Raw genomic sequence first — 6,176 nt, forward strand, 5'->3', positions numbered from 1 at the left:
GGGGAGGCAGGATGTGGCCCAGGGGCCCTGCCCAATTGCCATGTACAGGGCCTGGCACAAGCTGCTTTGTGATGTAGCTCCCATGTCACTCCATCGCCACGGAGGCCAGGGATGGGCAGGGAATAAATCCTAGCCCTCGGTGCTTTCTGGTCAGTCTCAGCGCAACCCGAGAGACTCAGCTAAGGTGTAGGAAGAGGTTTGTTTGTTTTAGAGAGTTTAGAGTTTGGAGATTAGATTATATTAGATTAGATTAGACAGATTAGTAGCCTGTAGAGAGTTGTAGAGAGTTTAGAGATACTAGAGTAGATAGTAGTTAGGAGAGCAGATAGAAGGAGGAGATAAACTTTAGATAGATAGAGTTGAATAGAGTAGATAGAATAGATAATAGATCTTAGTGATGGTAGGTAGGGAAGAGCTCGGGTCCCCATGGTCTCGGGGTCCCAGCACTTGGTAGCTCGCTCCCATCACTCTCCCATTTCCAACCAGCTGCTCTGGCCCAGGCGGCAGGGAGAGACGGCCGAGAGACAGCCCAGTGAGGGTAAGGAGCCAGCAACAACTTGGGGGTTTGCAAGGAGGTGTGAGGCTGGCATGGGAGTTCCTGGTGCTCCAGCCTCCTGCTGGCATGGGGGTACTATGTGCTTGTGGTGGTGGCCGGGGCTGCTCGTTCCCTGCTCCCTGCCCTCTTAGCTCTTCAGCCAGAGGCCTCTGGTCCAGCTGAGCGGCGCTTCACACCATAAGGGAAGGAACTGGGATGGCCATGAGACCTCCTGAGCTCTGTGACCATGGTTGTGGTCTGTGGTTGGGGCATGAACTGGCAGAGTCCTCCCCAGGGCCCTCTGTGTACCTGGGCATGGGCTGAGCAGAGCTTTCCTGGAAGCAGAGATGCTGTAGGCTGTTGATGGGTGGGAGCTTCGGGAACCAGGGCTGGGTCAGCACAGGCTTGGAAGAACCTGAAAGGTTCCCCATGGGTGCAGGGAGTGGCTTGCAGGCTGCTGGAGGAAAGGGATGGCAAGGGGGCTTCTGCTGAGCAGCTCTTCTCCTCCAGCTGCCCCAACTGCAGATACCAGGAGGATCTGGGTTGCAGCTGACCCCACAGCCTCCTCCTGGCAGACAGAGGCTGACAAACAGACCGGTCTGGGTGCGGCCCCCCCTGCTGCTGCACTCACAGTGCCAATGGGAAGAGGGGGAAGACGTGGGGACCAGTGATGTGTGCAGGGCAAGAGCCAGGTGAGTGACTGTGAGGTGCTGGCAGAGCTCTGCCCTGAGCCTTGGACATGCAGGTGATAACCTGCTGAGCCCTCCCTACCCCCACCTGTCCCCTGGCCTGGCATGCCCCCTGCAACAAAAGCCTCACCTTGGCCATGGGGACCAATCCAGTCCTGGCCCAGCCTTCCCTGTGCCGTGCCCTGGCTGAGCAGTCTGAAATCCTCTCCCCAAAGACCCCTGCATCCCTAGGTGCCCTGAGAGGCCAGGCTAGGACTCCTCTGGCTCCTGCCTCTGAGCATCTCCCAGTACTGGGACCTCTGGTATCTGTCTGATAGAGAAGGGGAAAATGAGGCATGGACTATGGAGGGCTTTGCCCACAAGCCCTGGGTTTGTACAGATGTGTGTGCTTGAGGGGCGGTAGCATGGAGTTGCCCATGTGCTCTGGGGAGGCGTACAGAGGTACAAAGATGTTCATCTGGCAGGGATGTGTGTGTCCAGTGGGGTGGAGTGTGTACATATACATGTGAGCTCATGCTGGTGGCTGGCCTGTGTGTGTGCATGCATGTGAGGCCATGTCCCCAGCAGGCACTCGCTGCTCCTCACAATGACTCTCCCATTCTTCCCCTCGACAGCTGCTGTGCCCCGAGACCCTGCGGCACAGACAGAAGCTGCCCACGCTGGCCATGCAGGGAGTGGTAGGTCCCCCGACTGGCAGTGCCCCAGGGCAGGGGCGGGCCAAATCCAGGGGCTTCCAGGCCTCCCTTATGGGCTCCCAGATGTGAGAGGCTTGGACCCTCGGTGTCAGTGGAGGGCACTGCTGCATGGCGACTGTCCCCTCTCCTTCTCTCCTAGGGCCTGGACAGAAGCCCTAAGAGCAGGGTCATGGTGGAGGCTCCACAGAAGAGAGCTGTGGCTCAGAGCGACCCAGCACCCCGCACACACCAGCAGGGCCTGGGAAGATGGACACATTGGATACATCCCGCGCTGAAGTCCTTTGCGCCCCAAGTAATACTTGCTGCCCCAGCCCCTGGCAAACTGTGCCCCCATGCCCTGGGGCAGCATGTGCTGTGTGTGTCTGTGTTGGGGACAGCAGTGTGTGTACATGTGTATATGTGCCTGCGAGCCTGTGCTGGTGGCTGCCATGTGCATGCACATGTGTGGGCCCATGTCCCCTGTATTGACTCCCTCATCCTTCCCCAACAGGATCTCATCCACAAGAGAGCAGGGCCCAGAGCAACCCCTAATCTGTCCATCAGGGGAGAGGTAGATTCATTGGTTGGCCATGCTCCTGCGGCTGGGGTGGGCTGTGTTCAGGGACCGGGGGTGCCCGGTGGGGCCCTGTGCCCTGTGGGAGTCCAGGGGCATGAAGGACTCAGACCCTTTGTGCCCAGGGCAGGGTACAGGTGGTGCGGTGACTGTCCCCTCTCACCTGGTCCATCCTAGAGCCTCTCATAAAATTCTGCACGGCTGGCAGAGAACCAGGACAAGTGACCTGGCAGCACTGTGGTGGCACCGTGGAGGTCTTGCTGACCTCTCTCCTCCCAAGCCTGGAGCACTGGCCCTGCCAGCACCAAGCAGGAGACATGGGAAGGAAGACCTGCAAGTTCAGCCCCAAGCTACCATCTATGCAGCCGAGGGAGAAGCAGAGGAAAATACCAAAATCAGCTGCCCCTCCGTTTCCAGCACATGACACCAGGACTGGAAGTAGTCGATGACAAGAGGAAACACCGGCTCCTCGCTTATCCCCAACGAAAGAGTACCCACAAGGCAGCAGAGTTTTTTTGTATCGTATTTTATATCAAATAGAAATCTTTACTATTTCAAAGGAAATACACAGCAGACTGTTAATGATATCGCCTGAGTCATTACCACTGTCACGTGATTAAATGTTGTCACTTGTCTCTACAAGAGCTATAAACACCTGCCAAGAACACATATCTCAGGGCAGGAGGGGCCTATTGTAAGGGCTCTCCCATACAAAATGTGAGTGTTTTTGCTGTCTCCTCACTGTTTCTTGGGGAGAGGGAGGAGGCACAGGGACTGGCTGGTTCAGAGGGTGGGGAATAGGTTGGGGGCCTTTCCCTTCTAGAGGGCACCAGCTATGGGCTGGTTGACTGTCATGGACTGTCCTTTTGCAAACACTGACAGAGCAGAGCTGGGTGAGCCCTGGCTCTCGATGGCAGAGGTCTAACAAATCTGTCCAGTGTCCCAGGGACTGAAGCAGGTTGAGAAGAAATGTTAATTACTTCTCTCTCAGCCAGAGAAATGTGCATCCTGTTCTGAGTGCCTGCTGGGAAAAGAAACACCATGAGTACGTTGAATCCACCCAGAATCTCCAGAAAGCATGGATTCATTCTAGGCTAAACTGACTCAGAATATAAGGAGTGTAAAGGATGGTGAAGCTGGTTAGCAGCTTATTTGCCACGGAGAAGCAATAGGTGTGTGTGTGAGTATGTGGTGATCTGTTCTTGTAGCAAAAAGCCTGGCTCACATGAGTCATTGTGATGGATGCAGCCATCTCCAAAATTAGGCTTCTTTATAAACACTCTGAACTAACAAGAGAGATGTGGATAACCTGGAGAGAGTCTAGAGAAGGGCCACTCGTATGGTTAAGGGCCTGCAGACCAAGGCCTACGAGGCGAGACTAGAGAAACTGGACCTTTTCAGCCTCCGCAAGAGAAGGTTGAGAGGCGACCTTGTGGCTGCCTATAAGTTCATCACGGGGGCACAGAAGGGAATTGGTGAGGTTTTATTCACCAAGGCGCCCCTGGGGGTTACAAGAAATAATGGCCACAAGCTAGCAGAGAGCAGATTTAGACTGGACATCAGGAAGAACTTCTTCACAGTTCGAGTGGCCAAGGTCTGGAACGGGCTCCCAAGGGAGGTGGTGCTCTCCCCTACCCTGGGGGTCTTCAAGAGGAGGTTAGATAACCATCTAGCTGGGGTCATCTAGACCCAGCACGCTTTCCTGCCTATGCAGGGGGTCGGACTCGATGATCTATTGAGGTCCCTTCCGACCCTAACATCTATGAATCTATTAAACAAAATAGACCATCTAGGCTGGGGGGGTGGTGAGCCATATGCGACCCCCTGGAGGTCTGGGGCAGCCTGGGCAGTATGTGGAGACCTTCAGAGTCTCAGGGCTGGCTCTGCAAATGCCTTATGCTCCACCTGCACACAGAATTTCTCAGGGAGGCCGGTGGCCCTGGAAATAGAAAAAAAAATGTTAAGAGCCTTGGACCACTGCCATGGAGTAGGATATGGTATGGGGCCACATGCTGTGGGACCTCCAGCTACAGCAGGACCCAGAGCCCAACACAAGGGGCCAGCAAGGCATGTGGTACCTCAGGCCCCAGGGAACAGGGGATGACTCAGGAACAACAGGCTCCTTCCTGGAAAAGTGAAGCTATCCGTTCTGGCCTCTTACCAGGGACCTGCGGCCCAGAGGCAGCCTTATCATCACAACGCAGGGGACATGCTTGCCTGGCCAACTACAGGGACTCTACTTCTAGCTCTGCTCCCACAGGGATATCCAGCCGCAGTGAACTGGGGAGTGCACAGGGGCAGAAGGGAGGCTCGGAGTAGCTAGAGCAGGAAAGGCAGCTCAAAGGAGTACATGGTAAAGTGAACTGCCTCCAGCCCATCTAACCAGCTCCCACCACTGGCCTGGCCAACCCTGCTCCAGCTACCCTGTCCTCCCCAGTCCAGTCACTGGACTCCCTATGATCAAAACAAGTTACATATTGCAATCCACCTGTATCCTGGATGTCTCAACCTGCCCTGTAAGAGGAGCTGGTTTCACATTCTGACCTGCGTGTTCCCATCCAGCCTTCACACCCCGATACTGGACTAATCCTATCTTGTACCATCATCTCCCCCTCCCATTTCCTGGCAGGAATACACATTGGGCCCACGTGCCAAGTTTGGTTTATGGGAGAAGTTCATGCATCTGTTAGGTTTGATAGTCAAGCATACTCTGGTTAATGCTTCAGCAAAGCCTTCTTAGTGAGCAGAATATATACAGATCAATGGTCCAGCGAGGCTGACACCTGGAGAAGCTTCTGTTGTACTGGTCAATGCGACTGAGCAAGAACAAGCTGCAGGACTCTGTGGGGAGATAAGATGGTCAGAGGAGGATGACAATGGCAATGTTGGGTGGGTCACTTTGTTAGGCACAGCTTGTTCCAAAGAGTCTTCCCAATAGACACAAAGTTTCTCCAGGGAGCCCCATTTTCCACTGTGGGGCAGAGCATGCCCTTGGACCCAGCCCCTCTTCCCTCCCCATCAGAAACCGCTTTATTTTCCCTCTCTGTGGCCATCTGTGAAGAGGGAGCTGGAGCAGGGCTTGTGCTGGGACACTGCTGCTTTGACATGCCACCTCAGCACTTTCTCTAACTGCCAACAAAGCCTAATCCATCATGGGAAGAAAATGGAGCTGTTCTGCCCTCAGCCAGCTGGATGAGGCCTCTTGCTCAGTCCTTCTTGATCAAAAGATTGTTATGAGACCAGGTGTGCAAGCTGGGTGGGAAAAACATATATAGTATGTCTGGTCCTTTGAAATGGCTTCCTTCTGGCTTGGTGACGTAGCCAAAGGGTTTGCTGCTGCTAATGAAGTACCCTTTCAGAAAACAGCTAGGTAGGGAGAGCTCTTTGGTTTGCCAGGTGTGGTGAGCATGTTTGTTATTACCCTGAAATAAAATAGTTTTCTGATAGCATACTGTTAGGTTAACAATAATTTAGATTATTAAGAAGTATTAGCTTTACAGCTGAATACAAGGCATGACCTGTGGCCTAGCAATGTTGCTGACCACAAGGCAGAATGATAGCTAAGCCTTGGCTTATGTTAAGTAATCATTTTAACTGTTAACCATTTTCTGAGTAAAATGCAGCAAGTGAATCTGTGTCTGTGTGCTGTAAACCAGATACAGCAAGGAACAAGATAAGACAAAGAAGCCATTGTTCTAAGTACA

The 6,176-nt window shown here is 53.7% G+C and overlaps 1 pseudogene; it reads left to right on the forward strand.

Annotated features, from left to right (window-relative positions):
• The first annotated feature begins 397 nt into the window (after window positions 1–397).
• On the forward strand, window positions 398–2,723 carry LOC102376819 (annotated as a pseudogene).
• Window positions 2,724–6,176: the final 3,453 nt, after the last annotated feature.

Source organism: Alligator sinensis, unplaced genomic scaffold (genome assembly GCF_000455745.1).
Source record: "Alligator sinensis unplaced genomic scaffold, ASM45574v1 scaffold1509_1, whole genome shotgun sequence".
NCBI lineage: Eukaryota > Metazoa > Chordata > Crocodylia > Alligatoridae > Alligator > Alligator sinensis.